General features: G+C 38.1%; 1 protein-coding gene across 1 annotated transcript in view; it reads right to left on the bottom strand.

Moving 5' to 3' along the window:
• The window catches only part of PCCA (propionyl-CoA carboxylase subunit alpha), a 526,460-nt gene that overhangs the window by 308,250 nt on the left and 193,289 nt on the right, over positions 1–24,921 (bottom strand). The gene's annotated exons all lie outside the window — the stretch shown is intronic.

Raw genomic sequence — 24,921 nt, forward strand, 5'->3', positions numbered from 1 at the left:
AACCCTTGAAGGTTTTACCAGAAAGAAGTGACATCACAGTTTTGGGAAAAACCAAGCCCTGAGTATATTATGGGCTAGAGCAAAGTTCCAGGGCTTGCTGACATCAGTGGAGAAGCTGTTGCCCTAATTCCACTCATTCAACAGGAAATGCCTAAACTAATAGGAATTATGAAATTACAACATAAGGCCCAAAGCAAAGAACATTTCCAGCTATAGTTTTACAAGAGAAAATGAATTCATAAAACTTTTGTTAGTAAGATTTAATATTTCACTTAGTTATGACAAAATAAAATTTTTGACAGCATGAGTCATCTGTAACAATTTATCAAGAAAATCTATAATGTTTTCTTTAGAGGTTTTCTGAAAACCAAGGTGGATTTATTCATTCTGAAACTACTTGTTTATGATTTCATAAACTAATAATCATAAACACTAATTCTAACCATAAACTTGTTTATGATTTCTGACTTTTCTAAAAAAAAGTAAGTAGTGAAACTTTAAAGGGCTCTTCCTGGCCTGTGACATTCTAAGAGCACTGAACTCTTACTATAGGATCCTAGAGGAAAAGAGAAAAGAAAGTGCCAAAGGTCATACAACCTTTGACCTCTAAACCATAAAACAGCACCCTTAACTTCAACATAGTTAAAAAGGCTCTTGCTTGCTGTTTCATAATTAACTTAATTTTAAAAACTTTGATGCTGGTTATGTTTGTATAGGATAGATTATGTGGGGAAACATTTTAAAAGCTATGCTCAGTGCACTGAGAAGACGAAATATTAACATACTGTTCTTACATTATAATCTAGGGAAAAGGAAAGTACTGAAATAATTCTATCATTGAGAATACAGAAGAGAAAAGAATTGTAGTAAAGTAAGAAAAAAGAAATTAGGAAAAGCATATTCTAGGAAGGTCTATTTATATGAGGCTACAGAGGATGAGCAGGAGTTGAACATTTTAGGCAGGAAAAACAAAAACAGAGGCAGGAAAAGCAATTCAGTTGAAGTACAGAGGATCTGTAGAATGACAGAAAAAAAGAGAATTGAAAACACAAATTGGAGGCAAAGAATGCTACCTACTTTGCATGCTACAGATCCTGCATGAGAGTGACTAGAATAACATTTCCCTCATTTAATGCTGCAGCCTCATAATGAATATCACAAAAAGGAATTAGATTAAAATCAGTAAAGAAAAATTAGTTTGCTTTTGAGCAGTGAAGAAAACAATATTTAAAAATTAGAAACAGGTATGCCTAAAAAATCTTTCTCACAATGTAAGGTCTTTTTTTTTTAAACCAATGCACTCATACCCACAAAACAACATGTAATCAATTCTCCATCAAAAAAATATTTATCCATGTAAATAGGAAATCACAAGATGTATGATATCTATATCCTACATCTCTACTATTTTCAGCTCTCTCTGAGGATTAGGGAATTTGCAGCTAACAGTGGAACCTTGGTTCTCAAACTTAATTTGGTCAGAAGGCTGTTCCAGAATTGATTTGTTCAAAAACTGAATCTCCTTTGTCGCCTGAAAGATGAGACATATGACTGATCATACAGGTACCAGTATGAAAGCACTGTCAGGTCAAGAACTAAAGTTTTGTTTAACAACTGAAACATTTTTTCCATGAATAACATGGTTGAGAACCAAATTATTCGAGATGGGAAACATTCAAGAACCAAGATTTGAATTTTGATCCCAGCATTTATTTCATCTTACTCATTTATTATGGAACTTAGACAATATAGTGATTTGTGAGATTCAAAAGAAAAATGGGAAATTATTCTTGGTCACAAGGAATTTACAGGGGGAAACAAAACACATAAAATAATTTGCCAACAAGAAATTAATGTATGTTACTAAAAGGTGAGAAATTATTAAGCAACAGAGCAATATGTAACAAAGAAATTACAGTACAGTCCCCCCAAAAGAGGCAATGCAGCATTAGGCTGTGAATACATATAACCCAACAAAATTTGCTGATGGAAATCTAACAAGCAAAATATAAATCAATTGGGAAAGAGGAAAAGAACAAGGAATATTTAGTGACATTAGAGTCACTAACTCAATCTAGTTTTTGAGCTATAATTGAAAATAATATTGATGGTGTTCTAGCGAAGGTGGAGGTATAGAAAGATATGCTACACTTCCTTGCACAATAAAAAAATGGATAACAACCAATTAAAAAACAAAAGAGATCCAGAACTGCCAGAAAATCAAACTATATGGAAGTCTGACAACCAAGGAGTTAAAGAAGAAACATTCATCCAGGTAAAAGGGTGGAGACAGGCAGCCAGAACACAGAGGACCCAACAAGGCAGCAGCTGGTGGGCAGGAGCAGACAAGGTGGTGGCTGGTGGACGGAGTGCTTCCCCATTCATGTGTAGATGACCCACGAGGAACAACTGAGGAACGACACAAACCACACAACCCAGGGTTCCAGTGCAGGGAAATAAAGCCTCAAAACCTCTGGCAGTAAAAACCTGTGGGGTTTGTGGCAGCAGAAATATTCCAAGTTTCACAAGAAAATATATTGGAGAATCCCCATGGGATCCTAGAATGTACACATAAGCCCACCCACCTGGGAATCAACACCTAAAAGGACACAATACACTTGTAGAAAGCGAGGGAGGTGATCAAAAGTGAGGAACGAGCAAGCTATCAAGTGGCATTGTTCACTCTCTGGACCCTCCTCCACAGAAAGTGCCATAATGCAACAAATAGAGTTGCCCTTCACTGGCAAAGTCCTAAGACCCCACCCATTACATGTAACAGATGCACCAAGACAAAGAAATATGGTCCAAATCAAAGAACAGATCAAAACTCCAGAAAAACTACTAAGCAACAAGGAGACAGCCAACTTATAAGACGAAGAGTTCAAAACATAGGTAATCAGGACTCTCACAGAAATGATTGAGTTTGGTTGCAAAATGAAGAAAGAAATGAAGGCTATGCAAAGTAAAATAAAGGAAAATGTACAGGGAACAAACAGTGCAGAAAAGGAAACTAGGTTGCAAATCAACAATTTAGAACAAAAGGAAGAAATAAACACCCCACCAGAACAGAATGAAGAAACAAGAATTCAAAAATGAGGAGAACCTGAGGAACCTTTGGGACAACTTTAAATGCTCCAACATTCAATTCATAGGAGTGCCAGAAAGAGAAGAGGAAGAACAAGAAACTGAAAACTTATTTGAAAAAATAATGAAGGAGAACTTCTCCAATTTAGCAAAAAAACAAAAAAAAATAGATCTCCAGGATGTCCAGGAAGCTCAAAAGTAGATGGACCCAAGGAAGTACACACCAAGACACATCATAATTAAGTTACCAAAGGTTAAGATAGGAGAATCTTAAAAAGACTGAGAGAAAAGGAGACAGTTACCTACAAAGGAGTTCCCCTAAGACTATCAGCTGATTTCTCAAAACAAACCTTACAGGCAAAAAGGGACTAGAAAGAAGTATTCAAAGTCATGAAAGACAGGAGCTACATCCAAGACTACTCTATCCAGCAAAGCTTTCATTTAGAATACAAGGGCAGACAAAGTGCTTTCCAGATAAGGTCAAGTTAAAGGAGTTCATCATCACCAACACTTATTATATGAAACATTAAAGGGACTTATCTAAGAAATGGAAGAAGATCAAAAACCATGAACAGTAAAATGACAACAAACTCACAACCACCAACAACTAAAACAAAAAAATTAAACTAATAAAACAACTAGAACAGGAAGAGAATTACAGAAATGGAGATTACATGCAGGGTTATCAGTGGGGTGAGGGAGGGGGAGAAAGGGGAGAAAAGGTACAGTGAATAAAAAGCATAAATGGTAGACATAAAATAGAAAGGAGGATGTTAAGAATAATACAAAAAATACAGAAGCCAAAGAACTTATATGTACAACATATGGACATAACTAAGAGGGGCAGGGGAAATGCTGGAGGGTGCAGATATGGGGTGGATACAGGGTAGAGGTGGAGGGATAGAGGGGAGAAAAAAATTGGAGCAACAGTAACAGCATAATCAATAAAGTATATTTTTAAAAAAGAGAATATGTGAAAATTACAGATACTACAAATACATAAGTATGAAAAAAAGATGTAAAGGAAAAAGTATCATGAGAAACAGAAAGTATTTTCAAATTAAAATAAAAATTCTAGGTATAAAAATAAAATTACTGAAAGGAAAAAATTCAAAAATGTATAAAATAATTATAGTTGAACAAGTTGAACATATTTCAGTTATGCAAAGCTATTCAACATTCAAAAATTAATTAATGCAATCCATCGCTAAAGAAGAAAAACCATATAAGCAGATTCAGAAAAAGCATTTGACAAAATCCAGTAACCAATGAGTTCAGAAAACTAGGAATAGATGGAAATTTCTAGACTTCATAAAGAACATCTACAAAAAACATAAAGTTAATCTCACTCTTAATAGTGAGAATTGAGATGTTTTCATTTTAAGATCAGGAACAAGGTAAGGATACTCTCTCTTACTACTCTTATTCAACATGCTACTACAGGTCCTAACTTAAGCATTAATACAAGAGAAAGATAAAGAAACTGGGAAGAAAAAAATGAAACTGTTCATTAGCAGATAACATGATTGTCTATGAAAAAAATCTGAAAGAATCAAGAACCACCACCAAAAACAAAACTTCTAGAACTAAAATGTGATTATAGCAAGGTTGCAGAATATAAAAGTTGATTGTATTCCTATATACCACCAATAAAAACCTGGAATTTGAAACTAAAAATGAAATATCATTTATATTAGCATCAAAAATATATAATACTTAGGCTTAAATCAAACAAACTATGTATAGTATCTATATGAGGAAAACTATGAAACTCTAATGAATTAAATTAAGGAAGATCTAAATAAATGGAAAATAATCCAGTGATGGAAAAGAAGATTCAATATTGTTGAGATATCAATTCTCCCTAACTAGATCAATAGATCAATGCAATCCCAATTAAAAACCCAGCAAGTTATTTGTGGATAATGACAAACTGATTTTAACATCACAGAGGAAAGCAAAAGAACGAGAACAGCCAATGCAGTATGAAATGAGAATAACAAATTCAAAATAGTTATTATAAAGCTATAGTTATCAAGCCTGTGTGGTATTGGGAAAAGAACAGATAAATTCAATTCTAAACAATGGAATAGAATAGAGAGCCCAGAAATAGACCCATACAAATATATTCAACTGATCTTTAACAAAGGAGCAAAAGCAACTCAATGAAGAAAGGCTCTTAAAAAAATGGTGCCAAAATTACTAGATACCCATATGCAAAAAAAAGAAGAGAGAAAGATAAAGTCTGTAGAAACAGTCCTTATATTATTCACAAAAGTTAACTCAAAGTGGATCATGTACTAAATATAGAACACAAAACAATAGACTTTCTAGAATGTGAATGGAAGAAAATGTAGGTGACCTTGGGTTTGGCAATGAACTTTCACATACAGCACCAAAAATATAATCCATGGAAGAAAAATACTGATAAATTGGACTTTATTAAAATTAAACACTTCTGCTCTACAAAATAAATATAAAGAAACACTCCTGCCCTGGCTGGTGTAGCTCAGTGGATTGAGCTCGGGCCTGCGAACCAGACAATTGCGGTTTGATTCCCAGTCAGGGCACATGCCTGGGTTGCAGACCAGTTCCTTGCAGGCCAGTTCCCAGCAGGGGACGCATGAAAGGCAACCATACATTGATGTTTCTCTCCCTCTCTCCTTCCCTTCCCCTCTAAAGATAAATAAATAAAATATTTAAAAAAAAAAAGAAACACTCCTAAGAAAATGTGGACACAAGCCACAGACTAGGAGAAAATATTTGCAAAACACATACCTGGTAAAGAACTTGTATTTAAAATACACCAAACTCTTAAAACTCAATAAGAAAAGAACAACTCAATTTAAAAATAGGTAAAATATTTGAACAGACACCTTAATAAATAAGATAATAGATGGCAAATGAGGATATGAAAAACTGCTCAAAGTGATATATCATCAGGGAAATGTAAATTACAAAAGATATTACTACACACCTTATGAGAATGGCTAGTATCCAAAACATTGACAACATCAAATGCTATTCACTGCTGGTAGGAATACAAAATGACCTTACTAAAAGCTAAATATAGTTTTACCATATGACCCAGCAGTCATACTCCTAGATATTTATACAACTGAATTAAAAACTTATGTTCACACAGAACCCTGCCCCAAAATATTGACAGCAACTTTATTTATAATCACCAAAAACTAGAAACAGCCCTAGCTGGTATGGCTCAGTGGATTGAGTGCCAGCCTGCAAACCCAAGGGTCACCAGGTTGATTCCTAGTCAAGTCACATGCCTGGATTATGGGCCTGTTCCCCAGCAGGGGGTGTGCAAGAGGCAAACACACACTGATGTTTCTCTCCCTTTCTCCCTCCCTTCCCCTCTGTCTAAATAAATAAATGAATGAAATCTTTTTTTAAAAAAAGCTAAAAACAACTAAGATATCACTCAAAAAGTGAATGGATAGACAAACTGTCATATATCCATACAATGGGATGTCATTCGTCTAAACAGAAATGAGTTATCATGCTGTGAAAATACATGGAGAAACAGTTGAATGCATATTGCTAAATGAAAGAAGTCAGCCTGAAAAGCTATTGACTATAAGAGTCCAACTATATAGCATTCTGGAAAAGGCAACAGTATTGATATAGTTAAAGAGCAGTGTGTGCCAGGGGTTATGGGGAGTAATGGGAGATTGAATAGGAGAAGCCCAAGGAAAACTATTTTGGATGAAACTGTAATGGTGGATATACGTCATTATGTAGCTTTCAAAACTCATAACTATACCACACAAAGAGTGAATCTTAATGTAAACTATGGACTATACTTAATAATAATATATCAATGTTGATTCATTAATCGTATCAAATACACCATAATAAGGCAAGATGTTAGTAACTGGAGATACTTTTTGGAGGACGAGGGTTGGGAGTGTTCAATTAGTTTGTAAATCTAAAATTGTGCTTAAAAAAACAGTCAAGTTTACTAATCATTTGAAGGGACAGTAACAAACATTTGAAAAAAACAATTCGCAAAATAAAATTAATAAATGGACATCAAGCATGTGAAACTATGCTCAATAGTATTAAGTACTAAGAAAATATAATTTTTTAATCACGATGACAAAACTGTACAACCGTTAGAATGATTTAAATTAAAAAGAAAAGCAATATTAAGTGTTTTCTAAAGATGGAAATAAATGTAACTCTCAAACACAGCTACTGGAAATGTAAAATGGGGAAAGGACATTTTCAAAAGAGACAGAAATGTTCTATATCTTAATTGTGGTTACACTTATCAAAATACACTGTTACACACTGTACATTGGCAGATTTTATTTTTTCATAAAGAATTACTTTTATACAGTAGTCAAACAAAAAGAACAAATTGCCTATAAAGTAAGAAAAATTAGATGTGGATCTATCGCTTCAGTAGCTAAAGAAATACTACAAAGATTTCAACTCTACGCAGATAAAAAATTACTATCAACCTAGATTTTCACATACCACAAAACAATCTCTCAACAAACAATGCAAAATAAACAGTATCGTGTAAACAAAAACTGAGTTAACTACCTGTAGAAACTTCTAAAGAGTAAATTCCAGGAAAAACAAAAATAATCCTATTTGCAAAGTCAAGGGACAAAAGAGGAATAATGAACAAAGAAAATAAGCTTTGGGGTAAAGGAAAATAAACACTGATTGTTTACACTCTATAATAATGTCTACTATAATAATGGAATAATAATGGAATAATAATGGAATAATAATGGGGGAATAATAATGGAATAAAACAGAACTAGATGGTTAATAACCATCATAAAGGACCTAGAAAAGACAGAAAATAAAATTTAAAAATGGGAGGAAAAAAGCAGACAATATAAATGAATCAAAAAGTAGTAGTAAAAAAGCCCTGGCTGGTGCAGCTCAGTGGATTGAGCGCAGGCCTGTGAACCACACGATTGCGGTTCGATTCCCAGTCAGGGCACATGCCTGGGTTGCAGGCCAGTTCCCAGCAGGGGACGCACGAAAGGCAACCATACATTGATGTTTCTCTCCCTCTCTCCTTCCCTCTATCCTTCCCTTCCCCCCTCTAAAGATAAATAAATAAAATCTTAAAAAGTTAAAAAAAAAAGTAGTAGTAGTAAAAACAATAAATGTACATGGACCAAGCTCTCCACATAAAAGACACTGCCAGGCCAGGTTGAATAAAAAGAAAAATGAAGACTCTGGCCAAGATGGAGGTGGGAGGTGCAGGTAGATACACTGTGCCTCCTCATACAACCAAAAGATGGAAAAGATGGACAACCAGAACTGACAGAAAATAGAACTGTACAGATGTTCAATAATGAAGGACTTAAAGAAGAAACATTCATCCACACTGGTAGGTGGGGCAGAGATGGGCAGTTGGGGTAGAGACAACTCAAGGCAAGGCAATAGCTGAAAGACCAGGAAGGGTGGTAACTGGCAGCGATAGCAATCCCACATTTGTGTACAGATAAACCAGGAGAACAAACTGGGAAGACAGACAGACTGACCAAGCAACTCAGGGTTCCAGCATGGGGAAATAAAGCCCCAAAACTTCTCACTGAAAAAAAAAACAAACTGTGGGGGTTGTGACAGAGGGAGAAACTCCTAGCTTCACAGAAGAGTTCCTTGGAAAGAACCACAGAGTCCTAGAACATACACAAAACCGCCCATCTGAGAATCAGCACCAGAAGGGCCCAATTTGCTTGTGGATACCAGAGGAAGTGACTGAAAGCTGGCCAAGAGCTGAGCAAGCAGTATTGTTCCCCTCTCAGATTCCTCCCCCACAAACAGCACCACAATGAAGCAACATGAGTTGCCATGCCCTGGCAAATACCTAATGCTCTACCTATATTTTAAATAAATAAACCCAGTCCATATTCTTATAATAGACATACCTAAAACAATAGTTTACTGGTTGATTGACTGAAAAAAATAGAGAAACATACAAAGAAAAAACCAAAATAAGTTGGTTTAAGCATATTAATATCACATAAAATCAGATTTGAAAGAAAAAAACCCTGCATTTGATAAGAAGTAAAATTAGCCAAGAAGACACGTTATATACTATTTTATTACAAAATTAACTTATTTTAAGACTATGCAGAGGTAAAACCTGACAAGTAAGGAGAACATGAAAAATCTACTCCCGTAAGATCTATCAAATAACAAAAACATCACTAGAAGTTTTAAACACCATGTTAAGGAAGGTTTGACTTATTGATCATCTATAAAACACAACATAATTTTGGAGATCAAATCCTTATCTGAGGTATCATTTGCAATTGCATTTTCCCACACGGTTCCCTTTTCATTTTGCTCATTTTTCTTTTAGCCATGTAGAAGCTTTTTATTTTGATGAAGACCCATTTGTTTGTTCTTTCCTTTATGTCCCTTGCTATGGGAAATATGTCGGTGAAAATATTGCTGTGTGGAATATATGAGATTTTTCTGCCTATGTTCTCCTCTAGGACTTCTATGGTATCATGAAGATGAATAGCACATGATCTCACCTGTAAGCAGAACCTAATCAACAAAACAAACAAGCAACCAAAATATAACCATACACATTGAAATAGAGAACAAACTGACAGTAACCAGAGGGGAGTGGGGAGAAGGATAATGGGGGGAAATAGAGAAAAGGTCATCAAGGACCATGTATAAAGGACAAATGGACAAAGCCAAAGGAGGTAGGATCAAGGGTGGGAGGTGGTAATGGGTGGGGCGGAGGGAGTTGTGGGGGGAAAATGGAGACAAATGTACCTGAACAACAACAACAAAAGTTGTTATTTGCATACAATAATTTGAAAACATACTGTTTTCAGTTATACATGGAAGATGTATTTAAAGTGACTTACTTAGTCCTTGGCTATAAAGTAATTCTCACCAAATCAGAAAGATTCTAAACATAAAAGATCATATTCACTCCTGGCTGGTGTTGCTCAGTGGACTGAGCGCTGTCTGTGAACCAAAGGGTAAGGGTTCCATTCCCAGTCAGGGCACATGCCAAGGTTGTGCGCCCGGTTCCCAGTGGGGGCCATGTGAAAGGCAACCACACATTGATGTTTCACTCCCTCTCTTTCTCCTTCCCTTCCCTTCTCTCTAAAAATAAAAAAATAAAATATTTTTTAAAAAACAGATAATATTCACTAAAAAAATCAATTAATTTAGAAATCAATAATAAAAACATTGAAATTGAGACTTCAGCCAAGATGGAGGCATAGGTGGATGTGCCATGCCTTCTCACACAACCAAGTTTGGAGACAACTAAATATTAGCAACAGAAAACACAGCCAGAACATGGAAAATTGAACTTTTCGGAAGTCCGTTAACAACAAATTCTTCAGCCTGACCGGTAAGAGGGGCGAAACCAGCCGCTGGTGAAGCGGGGTTGCACAGGAGGACTCGGTCAGACGGACTCAGGCCGCGGAATCCAGGCGCAGGGTTGGACCTAGTGAGCGACCGAGCGAGCCACCAGGCGAGCGACCGTGCGAGCCACCAGGCGAGCGACCGTGGGGGAGACAGCAGGGCAGCGGGGCTGCGTGTTGACTGTGGTCGCGCATTTGTGCGCGGGTGGACAGGCGAGGGAGTGGGCGGTTGGACCGGGGCCCAGCGGGTCCCCGCGGCAAGCGGCAGTGCAGGGCACCGCCATTTCCCTGCTCTGACCCCACCTCCACATACAGCATCATAACCCAGCGACTCTGAGTGGCCCGGCAGAGGGGAACCACCTAAGGCGCTGCTCCTCACCCAGCTGTGAGAAACAGCAAAGGGGGTTGCCATTTCCCGACTCTGACCACGCCCCCACATACAGCGTCACAACCCAGCGACCTGGGAGTCCAAGGCGCAGCTTCTCACACTTAAAAGGCCAGAACAGACCAAAAATGGCGCAAGAAGATCTCAAAGCCCCAGAGCCAATAGATCTAAGCAATGAAGAAATAGCAAAACTCTCAGACGCACAGTTTAAAACATTGGTGATCAGGATCCTCACAGAACTGGTTGATTATACCAACAAATTAGACAAATATATGAAGGCGAAACTAATTGAAATGAATGGAATTGCACAGGACACCAATAGAGATGAAAAGGAAACTGGAACTGAAATCAATGGAGTGGACCAGAAGAAACCAAATAATGGCTAAACAGAAAAGAGTCAAGAAGCAAGAATTCAAAGAAATGAGGAGAGTCTTAGGAACCTCCAGGACATCTTTAAACGCTCCAACATCCGAATTATAGGGGTACCAGAAGGGGGAAAGGCACAGCCACCACTGGAAAACTTATTTGAACAAATAATAAAGGAGACTTTCCCCAATCTGGCAAAGGAAATAGACTTCCAGGAAATCCAGGAAGCTCAGAGAGTCCCAAAGAAGTTGGACCCAAGAAGAAACACACCAAGGCATATCATCATTACATTAGCCAAGATTCAAATGAAGGAGAGAATCCTAGAAGCAGCAAGAGCTAAGGGGACAGTCACCTACAAAGGAGTCCCCATCAGACTGTCAGCAGATTTCTCAAAAGAGACCTTACAGGCAAGAAAGGGCTGGAAAGAAATATTCCAAGTCATGAAAGGCAAGGACCTACATCCAAGATTGCTCTATCCAGCAAAACTTTCATTTAGAATGGAAGGACTGATAAAGTGCTTCTCAGATAAGATCAAATTCAAGGAGTTCATCATCACCAAGCCCTTATTATATGAAATGTTAAAGGGACTTATCTAAGAAAAAGAAGTTAAAGAAACATGAACAGTGAAAGGACAACAAACTCACAGTTATTAACAACCACACCTAAAACGAAAGCAAACTAAAAGGACAGCTAGATCAGGAGTGGAAACATAGAAATGAAGAACTCAAGGAGAGTTAGCAACAGGGGAGTGGGAGGACGAGAAGGGGGGAGAAAGTACAGAAAATAAGTAGCATAGACAGTAGATAGAAAATAGATGGGGGGGGCAAGAATAGCATGGGAAATATAGAATCTAAAGGACTTGAGACACATGGTCATAAACTAAAGGGGGGGTAATGGTGGGGATGGGGGGGTAGGGTGGAGGGGAATGAAAGGGGGAATAGAACAACTGTAACAGCATAATCAATAAAAAAAATTTAAAAAAACATTGAGAATCAACCAGATTTTGGTTTCAAGATGGCGGTGGACTAGGATGGAGGAGATACCGGTTCCTAGTACAAAAGAGACAGAAAACTATCCGATCGGAGGAGGTGAGGCCAGCAAGCCAGCAGTTGCCAAGCATGTATGAAAATAAGAGACCAGAAACCTCATCGGTCACAGAGGAACCAGACGGTAGGGAGACAGCAGCGGTACAGTAGTCTCTGTGACGGCGCAGGGAGAAACAGCCGGTGCAGGGTAGGGGAACCAGTGCCCTGTGGCGAGAGCCCAACGGCTCCGGGGACAGCCTTCAGCGCCCGGACGGCTCTGTCCCTGGGATTTTTCTGCCGGGCAGGCCGAGTGACCCAGGCAAAGAGGTGTGGAAGAAATTTCAGCCTGCGCGCAATTTGGGGAACTAGTCGCTTCACACGCAGTGTGTCTGGGCGGGTGGCTAAGGGCACCTAGGCCAACATTCAGCGCCCGGAAAGCTCCCTCCCTAGGATTTTTGGGCCCGGACCGGCCAAGAGACCCAACCAGAGGGGAGCAGAGGAGATTTCAGCCTGCACACAGTTCTGGGTCCAGCACCCGGCGTGGTGCTGCTACATCCCTAGGGGTTTTTTTTGTTTTTTTTTGCCAGAGGATGGCCAGGGGACCCAGACAAACACAGAAGCAGAAGGGATACACACCACGCAGCGTGCCATGACGAGCACACAGAGTTTCTAGGTCGGCGCCCAGTCCTCAGATTGGGTCCCGGCTTCCAGTCTACCCCCCTCAGACTATCTGGAAGCCCTGGGCGCTGAGGGGTCCTGGGAAAAGAGCTGAGACCCTCAACCCCCTCCCTTTCTGGCCAAGCAAGGTGGGGGGCCAGGAGAGACTTGTTTGATAGAGTTTACAGAGAGGGTGCAGAGGACAAAGGGCCCCAGTCAAAGACTCTGTGGTTGCCAGCACAGGAGAACTCAGAGGTGCAGCCTGGGGCTCTGAATCCAGTAGACACAGCAGCCTGGTCTGCTTCACACCCAGTTTGGCAGCAAACCCAGGATTGGGCAGAGGGTCTGGGGCTTCCCAACTGAACGGGGGCAGGCCTGTGCTCAACCCCGAGGGAACCAGGCAACTAGGCCGGTGCAGATGCCTGCAAAAACAGCAAACCAGACTATGGCAGTAATCCCTGGGAGGGGAGCGCTGGGAGAAAGTCCTAGTTCCCCATTGTAGGGGGCTGGGGGAGAGGCTCCAAGTGTTTAGATCCTGAGAGGGGCTGGCTAGAAAAAATCACAACAATTGACCCTCAGCCAACTGCAACCAGAAAAACCGGTTCGGCTAGTTTGAAGCCAACAAGTGACATTTCCTTTTCTGAGGCTGTTTTTGAGAGATTATTTTTGCTTGTGCGTTTTTTGTTTTTTGTTTTTTTTACTTTATTTTATTTTTATTCTTCCTTTTTTTTTTATTTACCTTTCTTCCTTCTCCATTCCTTTTCTTTATCTTTTTGCTTTTTTAAAGTAATCTGTTATTTCTTTTAAACTTTATTACTCTTTCATCTTTCCATACTTTTGTCCTCTTTTCCCGGATTTTCTGTTTTATTTCTTTTTCTTTTCTTTCTAAACTTATTGCTCTTTCTTCCATTCCCCTACCATTTTTTTCTTTCTTCCTTTATTTCTTTCCTTGTCATTTCTTTCTTTTACCCACAAGAGTCACAATCAACTTGAAAATATGAAAATACCAGAGCTGGACCCATAAAAGACACCTCCCAATAGTAGAGTCAGAGAGACAAATTGCACATTGTTGTAGGAGAGAAGCCACAAGTTGCTGCATATTTGACTAGGTGGAAGCAGAGAACAACAGGATAACCGAAAGAGGCTGCACCACTGAAATTCACAGGTATTCCACCACAAAAGTTCATACCATAAACCCGGGTGTCAAAACAGATTAATCTAAGAAGCTGAGGCTAACAAGAAGAGTCTCACAAAGAATGGGAAGACAAAGAAACAATCCCCAAATGAAAGGAAAGGAGGAATCCTCAGAAAGAATGTTAGATGAAATAGAGGCAAGGCAACTATCAGATACTGAATTCAAAGCACTGGTTATCAGGAAGTTCAAAGAGCTCACAATCAGCTACCAGAAACTACAGGGAAGCTACAATGATCTCACTGTGAACTATATCAACATGAAAAAGGAAATGGAAACTATCAGCAAGAGACAAGAGGAAATGAAGAATACAATTTCTGAATTAAAAAACACAGTGGAAAGCATTAAAAATAGGGTGGATGAAACAGAAGATCGGATTAGTGAATTGGAGGACAAAGTAGAAAGCATCTCACAGAAAGAACAGGAAAGGGAAAAGAGGCTCAGAAAGAATGAAGAGAGATTAAGAGAAATGCAAGACAATATGAAACGTAATAATATCCGAATAATAGGAATACCAGAAGGAGAAGAAGAAGAACAAGGGATAGAAAACATATTTGAAAGAGTAATGAGAGAAAATTTCCCTAATTTGACAAAAGAAAAAGTCACACAAATCCAGGAATCTCACAGAGTCCCATTCAAGAGGAACCCAAAGAGGCCCACTTCAACACACATCACCATTAAAATGGCAAAATTCCAAGACAAAGAGAGAATCTTAAAGGCAGCAAGGGAGAAAAAAGAAATAACGTACAAGGGCGACCCAATAAGGTTAGCCACTGACTTCTCAATGGAAACACTCCAAGCAAGAAGAGATTGGCAAGAAATATTCCAAGTAATGAGAACCAGAGGCCTACGACCAAGGCTACTTTACCCAGCAAGGCTCTCAATCAAGATAGAAGGCCAAATAAAGAGCTTCCAAGACAAAAGAAGTCTAAAAGAATTTGCTGCCACCAAGCCAGCTCTACAAGAAATACTAAAAGGTCTGCTTTAAGGAAAGGAAGGAAAAGAGACAGACAGAGAGGAACACAGGTACAAAAATGGCAATGAATAAGTACCTATCAATAATAACCTTAAATGTAAATGGATTAAATGCTCCAATCAAAAGACACAGAATAGCTCAATGGATAAGAAAGTATGACCCACACATATGCTGCCTACAAGAGACCCACCTCAGGACAAAAGACCATCACAGACTAAAAGTGAAAGGATGGAAACAAATTTTCCAAGCAAATGGACAAGAAAAAAAAGCTGGCGTAGCAATACTCATATCAGACAAAATAGACTTCAAAAAAAGAGCCATAAAGAGTGACCCAGAAGGTCACTTCATAATACTCAAGGAAGAATCCACCAAGAAGACATTAGCATCATAAATATATATGCACCCAACATAGGAGCAGCAAAATATATAAAGAAAACCTTAGAGGAAAACAAGAAAGATACAGACAGCAACACAATTACAGTGGGGTATTTTAACACCCCACTATCAAAAATGGACAGATCTTCCAAACAAAATATCAACAAAGACATTGCGGCATTAAACAACACCCTTGATGAAATGGACCTAACTGATATATACAGAGCTCTTCACCCCAAAGAAGCTAAATACACATTCTTTTCAAGTGCACATGGAACATTCTCAAAGATAGACCACATGATAGGGCACAAAACAAGCCTCAACAAATTCAAGAATATTGAAATCACACCAGGCATTTTCTCTGACCATAAGGGACTGAAACTGGAAACCAAGCCCAAAGGAAAAAACCCAAAACACCCAAAATCATGGAGACTGAACGGTATGCTATTAAACAATGAATGGGTCAAGAATGAAATTAGGGAAGAAATCAAAAAGTTTCTGGAAACAAATGAAAATGATCTCACAACAACCCAAAACTTATGGGATACAGCAAAGGCAGTACTGAGAGGGAAGTTTATAGCAATACAGGCCTACCTAAAGAAGACAGAAACATTTCAAACAAATGACCTTACTCTACGCCTGCAAGAACTCGAGGAACAACAACAAAAACAGCCCAAAGCAAGTAGAAGGAAGGAAATAACTAAGATCAGAGCAGAACTAAATGACATAGAGACTAAAAGTACAATTCTAAGGATCAATGAATCCAGGAGTTGGTTCTTTAAAAAAATAAACAAAATAGACAAGCCTTTAAGTAGGCTCATCAAGAAAAGAAGGGAACAGACACAAATAAACAGAATCAGAAATGAAAGAGGAGAGATTACAACTGATACCACAGAAATAGAAAGGATTGTAAGAAATTACTATGAAGAACTCTATGCCAAGAAATTTGAGAACCTAGGGGAAATGGACACATTTCTAGAAAAATATAATCTCCCAAAACTCAATGAAAAAGTAGAACACCTGAATAGACCAATAACAGCAAAAGAAATTGAAGCAGTAATCAAAAAACTCCCATCACACAAAAGCCCTGGACCAGATGGATTCACAGGAGAATTCTACAAAGCATTTAAGGAAGAGCTAACCCCCATTCTTCACAGACTATTCCAAAAAATCCAAAAGGATGGAAAACTCCCAAACTCCTTTGATGAAGCCAGCATCATCCTAATTCCAAAACCAGATAGAGATACAACAAAGAAAGAAAACTTCAGGGCAATATTGCTGATGAACATAGACACTAAAATCCTCAACAAAATATTGGCAAATCGCATCCAACAATATATCCAAAAGATTATACACCATGACCAAGGGGGATTCATCTCAGGGATGCAAGGATGTTTCAACATTCGCAAAACAGTAAATGTAATTCATCACATAAACAAAAGCAAAGACAAAAACCACATGATCATATCAATAGACGCAGAAAAAGCTTTCGATAAGGTACAACACCCATTTATGATAAAAACACTCAGCAAAATGGGAATAGAGGGAACATTCCTCAATATAATAAAGGCCATTTATGAGAGACCTACAGCCAATATCATACTCAATGGGAAAAAACTAAAAGCTTTTCCACTAAGATCAGGAACAAGACAAGGATGTCCACTTTCACCACTTCTATTCAATATAGTATTAGAAGTTTTGGCCACAGCGATCAGGCAGGAAAAGGAAATAAAAGGCATCCAAATAGGAAAGGAGGAAACAAAACTGTCACTGTTTGCAGATGACATGATAGTGTACATGGAAAATCCTATGGACTCTACCCAAAAACTGCTCAAACTCATTAATGAATTTGGCAAAACAGCAGGATACAAAGTCAATATCCAGAAATCAAAGGCACTTTTGTATACAAACAATGAATCAGCAGAAGCAGGAATCAAGGAAAAAATCCCATTCGATATAGCAAAAAGAAAAATAAAATATCTAGGAATAAACCTAACCAAAGAGGTAAAAGACCTGTATGCAGAAAACTACACAGCACTGAAGAATGAAATCAGGGAAGACACAAACAAATGGAAACATATACCGTGTTCATGGATTGGAAGAATTAACATCATCAAAATGTCCATACTACCCAAAGCAATATACAGATTCAATGCAATACCTATTAAAGTACCAATGGCGTATTTCACAGACATAGAACAAACACTTCAAAAATTTATATGGAATCATAAACGAGCCCGAATAGCAGCTGCTCTTTTGAGAAAGAAGAACAAAGTAGGAGGGATCACAATACCTGATATCAAACTGTATTACAAAGCCACTGTAATCAAAACAGCCTGGTACTGGCATAAAAACAGGCACAAAGACCAATGAAACTGAACAGAGAGCCCAGAAATCAACCCAACCCTCTACAGTCAATTAATATTCGACAAAGGGGGCAGTAACATAAAATGGAGGAAAGATACCCTCTTCAGCAAATGGTGTTGGGAGAACTGGACAGCTACGTGCAAATAAATGAAACTTGAGCACCAACTTACACCATACACCAAAATAAATTCAAGGTGGATAAAAGACTTAAATATAAGCCATGACACCATTAAAGTCCTAGAAGAGAACATTGGCAAGAAAATCTCAGATATTCCAGGCAGCAACATGTTTACGGATATGTCCCCTAGAGCAAGGAATATAAAGGAAAGAATAAACAAATGGGATCTCATCAAAATAAGAAGCTTCTGCATGGCTAAAGAAAACAGTATTAAATTAGCAAGACAACCAACTGTATGGGAAAACATATTTGCCAATGATACCTCAGACAAAGGTTTAATCTCCAAAATATACAAAGAACTTACACGACTCCACTCTAGGAAGACATCGAACCCAATTAAAAAATGGGAAAAGGACTGAACAGACACTTCTCTAAAGAGGACATACAGAATATCCAGAGACACATGAAGAGATGCTCAATATCGGTAGCTATCAGAGAGATGCAAATTAAAACCACAATGAGATACCACTTTACACCAGTCAGGATGGCTATAATAGACAAAGCAACAAACAACAAATGTTGGAGAGGGTGTGGGGAAAAGGGGACCTTAGTTCACTGTTGGTGGGATTGCAGACTGGTACAACCATTATGGAAAACAGTATGGAATTTTCTCAGAAAAATAAAAATTGACCTGCCTTTTGACCCAGCAATTCCACTGCTAGGATTATACCCCAAGAATCCTAAAACATCAATTTCAAAGAACCTATGCACCACAGTGTTCATAGCAGCACAATTTACAATAGCCAAGAGTTGGAAGCAACCTAGGTGCCCATCAGTAAATGAATGGATCAAAAAATTGTGGTACATATACACAATGGAATTCTATGCTGCAGAGAGAAAGAAGGAGCTACTACCTTTTGCAACAACATGGATGGAACTGGAAAGCATTATGCTGAGTGAAATAGGCCAGGCATTGAAGGACAAATACCATATGATCTCACCTTTGACAGGAAGCTAAAGAATAAAACAAACAAGCACACAGAATAAAAACAAAGACGCTGAAATAGAGAACAAGTGGGCAGTGACCAGAGGGGAGAGGGAAGGGAACTTAAGGGGAAAAATGGGGAGGGATTTTGAGGAACAAGTATGAAAGACACAGAGATGAGGACTGGGGGGGGGGGAATGGGAGGGAGGGGGGAGACCAGGGGGGGGGGTGGGGTGGGATGGGAGAAATAGATAAAAAAAATGTACTTGAAAAGTAACTAAATAAAATTTAATATAAAAAAAACCAAAAAAAAAAACAACATTGAAATTTTTAGTTATTTTAAAGTGCATTACTAAATAACATGAGTCAAAAATCATAACAGAAATTTGAAAATAGAAATAAACAATCATGAAAAATATATATCAAAATTATAAAATAGGGTTCTCTGTCCAGATCACCACTTTAGGCCATCCCCAGCTGTTGGAAGTATTGGTAACTAACAGCTGGCTCATCCTCAGCTTTCTGCCTAAGATCTTGCCCCTTCCTAAGAACAGTCCACATCCAATAGTTAGTTGATACAACTAACCTATTTCAGATAATTATAAAATACCAACAAATATTGGGAGGTTTCTATAGGATTAGCTAAGGCCTTTGTTGAGTATGCATCTCAAATGAATTCAACTTTTCCTTTAGTTCAGTTTCCTTCACTGTCTCACACTTTCAGTCCCAAAAGTATTCTCCCAATACATCCAGAGAATTTCAAGAGAATCCAACATATAGCAGAGGAGTATATATGGAAGGTTATTACAGGATTCTAAGTAAGAAATTACACTAGCTTAAAGAGAACAGCAGCAGAAATGGAGAGAAATTAATGAATCCAAAATTTCAGTGATGATTATGGTACACAAACTGCAAACAACATAATGAAAGATAAAACTGAACACTGAATCAGGAAAAAAGCTTTACTGCTAACATCAAAATTAAGAACTCTCTACTTTCTGCCTCTGTGATCTGTGACAATTGCAGGTGGTAAAACCTCCATAAGCCTTACTCCTTGAATAAGGCTGCAACAGAACAGAAGTTCTTCTCATCCCACAACCAGACCAATGGGAGTGAACATTTTAGATTTTAAAAAAAGATTTACTTTTTTTTAAGGTCACAGGAATATGCAACAAAAATGCGGAACACTGGATCTCTGATGAACTCATGATAACTGCATAAACTTAAATAAAAACTAGCACACTACTTGAGTATTCCAAGGGAATATAATTCAGAATCTACTGGGAAATTTAGCTGCTCTGCAAGACTTGGCTACATTCAGAAGTTCCTTGTGACTATAAACAAGAAGATAGTTTAAATTCAAGAAATACAGGGAAATGAATTCCATTATTAATACATTACCCATGCTGTACTTCTTTGGTCATATTTTTTACTGCTTTTATTGTTCCCTTTTAATTAAAAATTGGTTATGTTAGTTTTATCATTATTAATCTAGTTTTGGTGTATCCTTTGGGTTAACAGACTTAAAACTGAGGTGATGCACATTTATATCAATACTATCTGGGCTATAATTATCCAGTACCTAGAATGCAAACATTTATGTGTCACAGTCCAACTATGAATTATTCATATCTCTACTACTACTAAAGATATATACAATCTATTTTTTAAAGATATTTATAGGTGATCTTTATTATCATTGAGCTTTTCTCACTGGAAAATGAAAAAAAGAGCCTTCTGCAAGAGTAATAAGGAAAAGTATGCAAGAATAAACAGCCATAAAACAAGAGGAAGATGATAGACTGAGAAACAAAAAGAAAGGTCATAGGAGTGAATATAACATCATAAAAATGGAGAGAAGAAGGGTCCAAGATAGCAGAGGAGTGAGTGAAAGTTAAACAATCCTTCTCCCAGGAACAATCTGGAATTACAACTAAATTGAAGAGAAATTACCCAGAACGACTGAACAATAGCAAAAGAGAAGCCTTATAACCACAGACAGAGTGAAGAATCAGTTTCAGTAGAACATGAGTGGTAGGGAATGCAGTGGATACATGAAACAGCTGGCTAGGTGCCCAGAGGCAACAGCTGAAGCACCAGAGGGATAGTTATGTGGCTGGTTGGATCCACCTGAGAAGTGTGGAGTCTAAACCCTAAGCTGGGATCCCCAGCCTAGAACACCAGAGCCCACAAAGCACATAGATAACACCCAGCTATGAAAAGCTGCCAGGCTGCACTCTGCTAGAGATGGATGGCTGGAGATGTAAAGAGCCATTTAGAAGCCAATGCAAAAAATTTCATTTGCAGCCACTTACACTGGGTTCCAGCAAAGCGGTTGGGGAGGTCAGGTAGAATATACTAAAGAGGCTTGAGGAAAGACTGGGGATGGTGGTTTTGGGGAGACGGCTGAGAGAGTAGCTGCTGGGATCATGGTGCTGAGTTACCCTCCATACTGCAGTAGCCATCATGCTCAGACAGACCACAACCCTCTGAGCAGCAGCAGTCTGAGGAGAAACAATAGTGCCAACACCAGGAGGATTCTACCCAGCTCTATTAGGGTGCTTAAGCCTGACTGCTGAGTGCAGAGTGACTAGATTAACAACCCAAGGAGTCACCAATAGACAGTAGATCCTGGAAGTCTAGAACAGGCAGCTTAAGGTCAGATTGGGTCACCATCTGACATCACCAGAGGCAGATCCAGAAAGAAAAAAACAGTAGTAAATACTAGAAGCTACCAAGACAAAATCCCACAAGGTCCTCTCTATAATTTATGGTATTTTCTTTCCTGCACAGCTATTTAACTTTCATTTCTTGTCCCTCATGTTTATATTATGTGTATATTAAGTCAATACATACTATAGTTTATTTCAATTCATACATTTTGTCCCTACTTTCTCTTACCCCATTTTATCTTCTTCTTTCCTCTTATTATTTTCATTTTAAATTTTGTTTTCTCTCTTGCTATAACTATATCGTTCGATTCCACACTCTTACTATTTCTCCCCAGTCAAGCCTCACAAAATCAATTTTCTTGTCAATGGTCATCTCACATTCTCTTTCCTGCTCTGAAAATACCCTTGTTCTCTCTCCACCTTCAGCAATCTTTGTTCATTGGTTGTGGATAAAGTAATTGTTCTTGCATTTTTCAATTTTATCTCTAGATCTTCACTAATTTTGTATTTCAAGCATCAAATTTTACCATTCCCGTCTCCTACTCCTTTTTATCTCAAATTTTAATTTTTAACTGTTTCGGCTTTATTTTCTCTTTCCTCTCCCTTATTGTTTCCTTCTTTTTCTTTTTTGTTTTCATCTCATATTTTAGTTTTTCCACATTATAGCCCGGTTTTCACTCCTCACTCTTTGTATTACCTCTCCCTCTATCATCTCAAAATCAATTCCCTTTCCTGTATACATCTCTTAAGATTCTCTTTCTCTATTTCCCCTATTATTCCCATCACAATTATATTAATTTTAGCTCATTTGTTGTTGATAGTGCTATGGTTGATCTTACTCTCTAATTTGGTGCCTATTTTTATTATTTACTTACTTTTCTTTACATTTTTTCTCACTCTCACTTTACTTTGTTTAAATTTGTTTAAAACTAATATTGCATGTTTCCCTTCTATTACACAGTTCCATCTTCTTCATTCCCTTTTTTCAAAATTTCTTTTTATTTTTGACACTGGGGAAAGGAGGGAGAAAGAGAAGATGAGAAACATTAATATGTGGTTGCCTTTTGCACACCCACTACTGGGGAGCTAGCCTGCAACCCAGGCATGTGACTTGATTGGGAATTGCAACCAGTGAACCTTTAGTTCACAGACTGGCATTCAATCCAGTGAGCCACGCCATTCATTCCCTTTTTTATTGATGATGTAAATTTTACTGTCTCTCTTTGCATTGCTCTGATTCTCTCCTCTGTATAGCCTCTCAATATCATTTTTATTTTACTAAGTCATCTCATATTTGCTCTCCTTTCTTATAATAGTCTTAATCTCTTTACATGCTTATTAATACTGGTTCATTTGCTGTTGATACTGGGATTATTGGTGGGAGTTATATTTGCACATGTAGGTTTATTTCCTGGACTTTGTGGTTTCATTCTGTCAGTGCCTACACAATAGCATAGAGAATGTGGTGGGTAGAGTAACTATCAGTCATCCAGCTGGAGGGAAGGACTCACCAAAGAATGGACCCAGCAACAATCAAAACCCAAATACACCCAGAGAGCCTACATAAATGGCATAAAGGGCATCCCAAGAGCATTAAGTAGAGGAAAACAAGGAGACTGCACCCTGAATCTCACATGCCTCCTACCCTAGAAATTCACATCACAGAGACAGGGAGCCAAAGCAGATCAATTTAGGAAGCGAAAGCAAACAAGAAAAATTTTCCCCCCAAAATGGTAAGACAAAGAAACAACCCCTTTATCAAAAGGAAAGAAGGAATCTGCAGAAAGAGTGCTAAGTGAAATAGGGCTAATCAAACTATCAGATACTGAGTTCAAAACAATGGTTAAGAGGAAGTGCAATGAGCTTAGTGAGAATTGCCAAAAACTACAGGAGAGCTACAAGAAACTTACTGCAAACTACATCAACATGAAAAAGGACATACAAACTATCAACAAGAGCCAGGAGGACATGAAGAACAGAATTTCTGAATTGAAGAACACAGTAAAGGAATCAAAATCAGGCTAGACAAAACAGAGGATCAAATCACTGCTGGAGGACAGTTGCAAGAAAATTCCCAGAAAAAGCAAGAAAAGGAAAAAAAAGATCAAAAATAATAAAGACAGGTTAAGGAAACTTCAGGACAACATGAAATGTAATAATATAAATATAATATAAGGGATACAAGAAGGAAAGGAAGAAGAGCAAAGGATAGGAAACCTGTTTGAAAAGTAATGATGGGTAACTTCCCTAATTTGATGAGAGAGAAAAGTCACAGAAGTCCAAGAAGCACAGAGGGTCCTAATCAAGATGAAGCCAAGAGGTCCCTCCAAGACACATAATAACTAAAATGGCTAAATTCAAAGACAGAGAGCCTTGAAGCAAGAAAGAAACAGAAAGTAACATACAAGGGAGCCCTGATAAAGTTAGCAGCTCCCTTCTCAAGGGAAATGCTCCAAGCCAGAAGAGAAGGCAAGAAATATTCCAAGCAATGAAAACCAAAGGACTGCAACCAAGACTATTCTACACAGCAATGCTCTCAATTAAAATGGAAGGCCAAATAAGGAGGTTCCAAAACAAAAGAAACCTCAAAGAATATACCTCCTCCAAACCAGCTCTGCAAGAGATGCTAAAGGGACCACTTTAAGAAGATGAAGAAAAACAGTGAGAGAGAGAGGAACACAGGAACAAAGGGGGAAAATGGAAATAAGTACCTATCAATAATAACCTTAAATGTAAATGGATTAAATGCTCTAAAAGACATAGGTAGGGTAGCTGAATGGATAAGAACACATGACCCACACATATGCTGCCTACAAGAGAACCACCTCAAGATAAAAGACCTACACAGACTGAAAGTGAAGGATTGGAAAAAATATTTTAAGCAAGTAGACAGGAAAAGAACTCCAGGATAGCAACACTTATATTAGACAAAATAGACTTCAAAACAAAGGCCATAAAAAGAGACACAGAACACTTCATAATACTCAAGGGACGAATCCATCAAGAAGACATAAACATTGTAAACATATATGCACCCAACATAGGAACACCCAAACATATAAGGAAAATCTTGGAGGACTTCAAGAAAGATGCAGATAGCAACACAGTGATACTAGGGGATTTTATCACTCCACTGTCAACAATAGATAGTTCTTCCAAACAAAATATCAACAAGGCGATTGCAGCATTGAACAATGCCCAAGATCAAATGGACTTAACACATAGATATAGAATGTTTATTCCCAAAGAAGCAAAATACACTATCTTTTCAGATGCACATGGAACATTTTCAAAGACATACCATATGATAGAACACAAAACAAGCCTTAAC

The sequence above is a fragment of the Artibeus jamaicensis genome, unplaced genomic scaffold, assembly GCF_021234435.1.
Source record: "Artibeus jamaicensis isolate MK-2021 breed Jamaican fruit bat unplaced genomic scaffold, CSHL_Jam_final contig_1819, whole genome shotgun sequence".
NCBI classification, from domain to species: Eukaryota; Metazoa; Chordata; class Mammalia; order Chiroptera; family Phyllostomidae; genus Artibeus; species Artibeus jamaicensis.